This window comes from Zingiber officinale, chromosome 10B (assembly GCF_018446385.1).
Source record: "Zingiber officinale cultivar Zhangliang chromosome 10B, Zo_v1.1, whole genome shotgun sequence".
NCBI classification, from domain to species: Eukaryota; Viridiplantae; Streptophyta; class Magnoliopsida; order Zingiberales; family Zingiberaceae; genus Zingiber; species Zingiber officinale.
Window position 1 is genome coordinate 2,757,190 of NC_056005.1, and position 8,899 is coordinate 2,766,088.

At 38.0% G+C, this 8,899-nt stretch overlaps 1 long non-coding RNA gene across 1 annotated transcript; it reads left to right on the plus strand.

Annotated features, from left to right (window-relative positions):
- Positions 1–5,186: 5,186 nt before the first annotated feature.
- On the plus strand, positions 5,187–8,088 carry LOC122028590. Its single transcript, XR_006124870.1, has 2 exons — positions 5,187–5,855; positions 6,454–8,088. It is a non-coding gene; the product is annotated as an uncharacterized LOC122028590 (long non-coding RNA).
- The last annotated feature ends 811 nt before the right edge of the window (positions 8,089–8,899 follow it).

An 8,899-nucleotide genomic window follows, 5' to 3' on the forward strand; every position in this document is an offset into this window, starting at 1 on the left:
ACTCATCTAAGGTTAAGGGAAACCTAGATAGGAATCCCAAAACTACTAGACATATGCCTAGGAGTACCTCAAAGAACAATGACAATTTAAAAATTGAGGTATTAGAGAAGGAGAATCAAGTCTTGAGGTCAAGACTTGATACTTTGGAAAAGGCTCTTAAGAACTTGGAGAAGTCATCACTAGGGTCTAAGGGTCAAAAACCCAAGTCCAAGGACATGAAAGGTATGGGTCACAAACCTAAGTCCCAAGTGGTCAAGCCCACTTATCACAATGTTCCATTCGATTATGGAACAAGACATAGGGCTAGAAAGACCATCACCAAGGTCACAAGGGGGGTCACCCCTAGAGTTGATCTTGATGAGTCCCAAATGACCAAGGCTTCAAAGCCTAGGAGGGTCATTAGAAGGGTTGCTAGGGAAGTCATCCCTAGTGAATACTTAGTGAACCCAATGAGCTCCAATAGGTATTGGGTTCCTAGTAGCGTGATTTCATCACACTAGATGAGTTAGGGTGTGCCAACCTTACTTGAATAGGTAGTTAACCTAATCATGGCAAAAGGTGGCACTTTAGGAATTTTCAAAGTATAATCAAGCCTTGAAAATGAAATGGAAAGCTATTCCTAAGGTGATTAGGATGTGTCAATCATATTTGAGGAGTTCTCTAGAGTCGATTGGCACATAGTGATCTAAAAATCTTTGATATATGATTTTAGGTCTATTACTCTTAGGAATATAGAACCTATGGCAAAATGATCAAAACTGTCAAAAATGGCAACTAAGGCTAGAATTAGGTATTTCCTATACCTTTACATGTTATTTGCCATATATTGTTTGTCATATGCCATGTCATGACATCATATTTATTTTATGATCATTTAAAATGTCATGATAATGCTTAGGTTGGTTAAATGTCACGCTTTATTTAAGTTTCATACTTTATGCCATGACATCATGACACTGGCACATGTTATTATGTATGATATCATTTTATGCCATGTCATCTTCTCTTGCATTTATAATCAATGAAATTGATTTAAGGTTAAAAACACAATTTGATATGGAGATCAAATGGATGTTTAGAAAATGCATGAGACCTTAGCCTAAGATAACCTAAACCCATATCTCACATCAAAATTGACTTGGATGTATTTGATACACCTTAGATGTGTGTGAGATATTAGGATGATGAGTTAGGAACAAGGTGCATAGTTCTTGTACCTAGATGAGCCTAATTCAAAATTGAGGATCATAGGGAAAGCTTATGTACAGGTCATGTACATTTAGCCCTAAGATTGTGGTCCTAAATTAAATGGTTTAAAATTATTTCAAAATTGATTTGAAAAACCTTGATGAAGCTTTTCTAGTGATAGCATTCATCATTGAGCAAAGTGATACAAAATGAGTTAACTTTGAGCTATTTCAAAGACTTTTGAACTTTGTATCAAGATTTGAAAAGGGAAGTTATTTTCATAGAAAACTATTTTTCCTTGATGGTATATGTTATGAGGAATGTATCCTCAAAATTTCACAATTTTTGGAATTTTCTGTAATTTTCTAGGAGTTTCTGAATTTCGGAAGGAAAATCAGAAATTCTGATATCAGACTTATGGACCGATCAGAGAGGATTCTGATCGGTCCAGGAAAGTGTGGATCGGTCACTAGGACCGATCCAGGAGAGTGTGGATCGGTCTGGTGACCGATCTAGTGAAGGCTGATCAGTCTGGTGACCGATCAGCGCATGCCAACTTGCTGATTTTCGACTGTTTTGTCTGAAATTTCAGCTGGGAGTTGGTGTTTTGGATTTCTAAAGGTTTGAAACTCTCCAAGACATTGTTGGTGCAATGGTCAAGGGGGAGTTGACCTTTAGGGGGAGTTTTACCTATTAGTCAAGGAGGAGTTGACTTTTAGGGAAGTTTTTACTTGTCGAAATTTTTGAGGATGAGTGATATGGGATTATCACTAAGTTGATTGTTGAATTTAGTATCAAGGGGGAAATTAAGGGTTTCAATGAAAGGTATGAGACTTTCATTAGGGAGAAACTCTTGACTTTGATTCACTCCTTTTGATGTGTGTCAAAAAGGGGAAGAATGTCTAGAGAATGTTCAAGGAAGAACATTGGAGTTAGTGGGAGAGTTTTATTGATCACGACGAGTGAAGTTGTGAACAACGATAACTTACTCTTCAGGGGGAGAGTTTGTTGATGTGTGCCAATAGGGGGAGAATGAAGGGTTTAAGTTAGGCCTTCATTATCTAAGAAGGAGGTTGCCTTCTTAGAAGGAGAATGTAAGGTTGTAACTTATATTTCATTACCTAGTGACATGAGGAAAGTTGAGGCTATTGGATTAGCCTAACTTAAAGGTATTGTCAAACATCAAAAAGGGGGAGATTGTTGGTGCAATTTCCAGTAGGTCAAGGTTGACCTAGTTGACCAAGCGTAAACCTTAGTCATGGTTTCGATGTTTGACAATACAGAAATACATGTAGACATGGACAATGCAGGTGCAGTTGCCCATACGGAGAGATACTGATCAAGGTCTGATCAGGTTGAATGAAGAAGAGTCAAGTAGGTCAAGGTTGACCGGATACTTGACTGGGAAGTCCTAACTGGGATGTTAGGCAGAATGAAAATCCTAGTGAGTGAAGCTAGGTGAAAGGAAAAGTCCTGGTGAGTGAAGTCAGGCAGTTGGAAAAGTCCTGGTGAGTGAAGCCAAGAAGTTCGGAAAGTCCTGGTGAGTGAAACCAGGCAGTTGGGAAAGTCCTGGTGAGTGAAGCCAGGCAGTTGGAAAGTCCTGGTGAGTGAAGCCGGGCAGATTGGAAAACCTGGTGAGTGAAGCCAGGTGAAAACCCTAGTGAGTGAAGCTAGGTGAAAGTCCTGGTGAGTGAAGCCGGGCAAGGGAAAATCCAGATGGATCAAGAGTGATCAGACATCTGGTATTGTGAAGGTCAAGTAGGTCAAGGGAGTGACCGGATACTTGGCACGAAGAGAAAAGTCCAAGTGGGTCAAAGGGATTGACTGGACACTTGGTTGGGAGTCTTAGCAGGTCAAGGGAGTGACCGGATGCTAAGCATGATGTACCAATAGGTCAAGGTTGACCGGATGTTGGTTTGGAAGGTTTGGGACTTGGTTTGGGCAAAAACCAAGCTCTGGATCGATCAGTGGATCGATCCAGTGATACACTGGGTATCTGGATCGGTCTGGTGACCGATCAGTAACCAAACAGTAGCCTACTGAGTGTTATCTGATCGGTCTACAGACCGATCAGGAAACAACGATCAGAAGGCAAAAAGTTTGGGAGAAAAGGAAGGGAATGCATGCTGATCGGTCCCTGGACCGATCAGAGGTATCCTGGACCGATCAGGCTGAAGCCTGATCGGTCCAGAACTATCCGTTGTGAGCCAACGGTCTTCTGTTTTCTGGCTTCTTCTTCGCAGGTGGATGCAGGTATAAGAGGGCTGAGGGCTTCTACAGTGCGGTAACCCTCTCACTCTTCTTCTGGTCCGAAGCTTCTGCTTCTTCACTGCTGTGCTCTTGAGCTTTGCTGAGCTCCGAAGCTTCGGATGAGCTTCTTCGACTGAGTTGCTTGTTGGCATTCGTCCGTGAAGTTGGTGCTTCATCCGGGACTTCAGTCGATGAGAAGGCAAGCGAGTATTTGTACATTCATTGTGTATTTTGTTCTTGCTCTTCTTTGTATTTCCATATTGCTGTTGCAAGTTATTGTGGCGAGGTTTCTCCATCCACAAGGAGTACTTATTAGCCGGTTCTCCGGGGACTCATCCACCGACGGATTGATAGGGCTCGTCCACCTTACGGACACACCGAGGAGTAGGAGTATCATCTCCGAACCTCGTTACATCCATCGAGTTTGTGGCTTGCTTTCTTCCTTTTCGTTTCTACGTTTCATTTCCGCTGCGCTAACCCTAATCGTAGGAAGAAACGCGAAGGATTTGGGGCGGCTATTCACACCCCCCTCTCTAGCCGAGATCATCGGTCCTAACAATTTCAATCCCTCGTTATATAGTTAATTTAATTCTATCACAAGTTTAAAAATTTACAGGTTTTAATATTTATTCACCTTATTGAAAGATCCCGGTAGGACTTTTTTCTTTTGAAGGGAAGCCTTGGCGCAACGATAAAGTTGTTGCCATGTGACCAAAAGGTCACATGTTCGAATCCTGGAAATAACCTCTTGCAAAAAGCAAGGTAAGGCTGCGTACAATAGATTATTTCCCGAGACCTCGCATGGCGAAACTTCATGTATCGGACTATCCTTTTTTTTTATTGAAAGTAATTAATATTCTTTGCAGGCCTACTACAGAACTTATTTGGGAGGAAATACCTTTTTGTTTAATTATAACTTCCTAATTATCTGATATAAATGCTAATATTTTTATAAGAGGAGAGTTAATTTATACCTATTGTTTGATTCTGTTTAAAGGATCTCTTTATCTAGTAGGTCATACAATAACTCTATATATTTTTCAACCAACTTCACTGCAAGGAATTTAAATTATCAGATAATATATAATGATTGAATATGTTACATTACTTGATTACTTATCTATCTCTTTACAGAATTATAGTCAACATTAAAATTTTTATGAAAGATTACCACAACACAAATCATAAAAATTGATATGGTAGAAAGAGATGTTAGGTATATTTTTAGGTACCACAAGTTATGCATACTTTCACTTGTTGTTTTTACACAAAAACAATGACCTTCAATCATTACAACTCTTTTGAACTTAATGGTAAATCATCATCAGATTTTGAATCATCGGTGAGAATACAATATTTATGTTTATGTTAGTATTACAGTATAAATTATATATTACAACAAATATAATTTTCCACAGCGCATCATCAACAACGTGCGTTAGAGCACACCATTAATAATAATTTTTACAAAACATCCAATTATGTATGCAACGACAGGGCATCCAGGTTGTCACCCAGGCACCAGCGGTTCGAGCCCCAGCTATGACGAATTTGTAGGAATTTTTCCTCCAAATGTGGCACGCAACTAAAAGATGCTGGGCTCCTAGGCTGCTCACGCTAGCGCTTCCCAATTTACCCTAGTGGCAGTTGAAAAACTTCCGTCTAACTTCCGTTTATTGATCATCTCAAACTTGACGTTACCCAATCTGATTAATCATATTCATAAGATATTTATACAAAATCCCTTGCCAAATTCTTTCAGCCGAATTCTTTCTGTAAACCGTCTGTCAATTTCTTTCCACCAGAACCCTCTCTGCTGCCTCGTGAACCCTCTGCCAATTGACTATGAGGAAGAGGATTTGCAACCTATCGCTGCTTCCCCGTGGCAGTCATCTCCTCGACTCTCTTCTCGTCTGGCACATCATCTTTCTCGTCATCTCCCGCTACCGCAACGCGACCGATCACCACTCCGTTGTCTTCCTCTTCCTTAGCAGCAGGTGTCTCTCCCTCTTCTCCACCGAGGCGGGTTCCGTCCACCTCGTCGTGTTCGATGGCACATGGAGGCAAGCCAAGAAGATGGTGGCGGCGAGCGCGTCATTCCTCTAGCGGTTTGCTATCAGGGTTTCACTAGGCAGATGGGATCGACAGGTGGAGGGGCCGAGCATGTTCGAGTCAGAGCTGGTGCTTAGGAAAGAGTCATTTTAGGGTTGTGTGAGCACGATAGAGGCGGTGGCGAGGGTGTTGCGAGTGATAGAGCCGAGTGGAAAGGGGCAAAGGTGGAGGGCGCCATGGTGGGCTTCCAAGCACGCCACCTGAAGCCGACGAAGCCCTGCACCAAAATAAAGAAAAAGAAGGAAATCATTGTAGAAATGATGGTAGCTAGGAAGTCAAATGGATCTACCGAGGAATACAATCTGGTACAATTGCTATGCTCATAACCTGTTTGTTGTTATTAGTCCTAGAAAGAGCAATATTATTTATACCACTGAATTTGTGGTTCTAAATCATCTATTTTTCAATTTTTGTTCAGTAGCTAAATATTTTTGTAGATGTTTCTATCAACACAAGCGTGACGACTACAAAAGTTTGTCTAGTGACATACTAATTTTTTATTTTTATTTTTTATTTTTTATATTGGCTTGACGACTACACATTTTTCTTTTAACAATAGTATATTTAGCATATGACTAAACTATTTCTTAATTTACCATAGGTTTGAAAGGTTTTTCCACATTTTGTCACATGACACTATACAAGTTGATATTCATTTGGTATCTCAACTGAGAAGCTATGTAGTCCAAATAGCTGTCAATTATCTATTGATGAGAAGCAAAATTAGCCATATGAATTTTCCTAGAAATTTGAATTTATGATTGTAGTGTTAGAATTTATCTTATTTCTTAGATTTCATAAGATAAATTAAACAAAGATTCTTTCTTTAGCTATCATAATTAGACAATTTGTTTATAGTGTTTCACAAATCATCTTTTCTACCAAAATCATTGTTCCATTCAGTTTTGGTGTGTAGGTTTAACAAAAGGATAATCGAATTTGTTGAACAGAAGTTCCAAAGAGATGCTATTGATGTGAAAACCAATTTCTGGGCTATCACTATGAGTAGTGGATCGACAAGAGAGGTTTCAATCCCTTATGGAATTGTAGTTTGGTCTACTGGTATTGGCACTCACTTTATGAATCAAGTTGGGCAAATACGCCATTAGACTATTATGTATATATTTTGAAAACTATAAAGGCCATTTTTTGGGGCAGGTAAATTTTTATTTTGAATTAAGAAAGGCTACCCTGCTTGGTCTGCCAATGTTGGTCCAGTTTATTATGGTTTTGGTCCTACATCATCTTGAAAATTGGGTTTATAAAGATTCTGATGTCCAGAGTCTCTTATCACATGTTTTTCCCCATAATCTGTCTTGCTTATAGCCTGATTTTTTTTTTTTTTTTGGAGCAAGTATGAGAGGATGCCCATTCTACCCCGTCATTGTTATGATTTTGATTAATATTGTTTATAATAACTTGTATGTTTCTATTTCCTTGCTTTGATTTGTGTGTTGCTTAATGTCTTCATAATTTTGCCTTTAAAATTCAAACATGCTCAACATGTAAGAGATATGCAGTTATCATTTGCTTATCAGAATCCTTGTATCCTTTTCCTAGCGCTTGGATCTTTTGCTTCGTTTTAAAGATCTACTCATTAAAGAGACAGAGTAACTTTTGTATATCTCGCAAGAGGTTCTGATCCATATAATTATAGAAACCTACACATTGCCTTTATGAAATTTCTAGTTAAATATGAGATTTTGTTTGCTTTGGGGACATGAATCTAAGATGATGCCCTTGCTTCCCCAAGTTATTCTCAACCGATTGTTTTTTTTTACACAAAGAAAACATTTCATGAATTCTTGATGAGTGAAATCCAAGATATTTTACCTTTTTTAAGGTGAGAATTTCTTTTTTATATTTCCTTTGCATTTGTTCTCTATTTCTTTTTTTCCCTCCATTCATTTTCGTACCATTTAACATCAAACTAAAGCATATGCTACTACTTATTTTCATATAAGCAGGCCAGAAGATTTTAAACGACCACTATATCCTAGAAAATATTTTGTTCAATTCTTTAAGACTTCATAAATGTAAGTTTGCTAATTCTTTTCCTAGGTTTACAGCTATCTGATACTCTATTTGTTTTGTTCTATATTCTTCTTGCTAGTACATTTGGTTATGATATTAATTTGGTATAAACTATTTTGGTGAAAATAAACAATATGATCGTTTTTGGTAAGCTAGTGTTGTCTTGTATTGATTAGGAGGAGTTTGAATAATGAATTACTTCACAAGTAACACTCAAAAAATCAACAAGCAATTCTAAATTAGATCATAAATCCAAAAAAATGAAGATGACGATATTGAGGCTGGTCATGTATAGTTTGTCGACATCATATCATAAATATGAAGTTGGAGATGAAGGCTAAAATGGAAGTCATGAGAACAGCATCAACACTTGTGGCCAGTGGAACACTGTTGGATGCATATTCGATTAAAGTAGTGTTGGAACATTATTGACAATGAAATATTTGATTGTTAGTAATTCATGATTTTTATAGTTGATTTAGAGAATTGTATATAAAATAATTATTAAATGAATAAAAATTATGTATTCACATTTTAATTGGATTTTATAATTTTTTATTTCTACTTTAAGTGATAGATGAATTGTGATAATATTTAAATTTTAAATTTAAATTATATATTTAAAATAAATATTAGTGGTAATTGTATGATATTTTTGTTGGATCGAGTTGCACATGAGAGAGGGATGAATTATGTGAGTTTTGAAAACTAGTTCTTTTTTGTTTTAAAAACAAAGTATACATAACGGAGAATAAGTAAAACAAATGAAAATAGAAAATATCAAAGAAACACAAGCGACTTACTTGGTTTGGAACCTACGGCGACTCCTACTTTAAGACTCAGGTCTCGCGAATCTATCGATCGATAATCCACTAAATGCCTCTTCCGAAACCACTGAAAGAGATGATCGAGTACAAAGATAGGGACACTATAACAACCTACACTTTTCTTTTTAAAATAATAATAATTAGAAATGCAACACTTAATGAAAGGTTATCAACAAGTTAGAGCACTCAGTGTGTTGCAGTTGGTCTTCGGGAGATTACTGGATGTCTTGGAAGCGTAGCTCGGAGACAGGCAGACTTTCTGGAGCAGCAACAGGAAGCCGGAGTAGACAAAAGCTCAATCGGATGCGCAGTAACTCGTATAGAAGTTATATGTTGAAGCTTGGTTGAGACTGTCTTATAAATGGCATAGAAGGCGCCTTCCATAGCCATTGAAAGCGTCTTTAATGTGGCAAATCTGATCTTGACTTCGTTGTGCCTTATCTGCGACAGGATCCAAAATTTATCCCTTGGAAGACGCCTTCCATTAA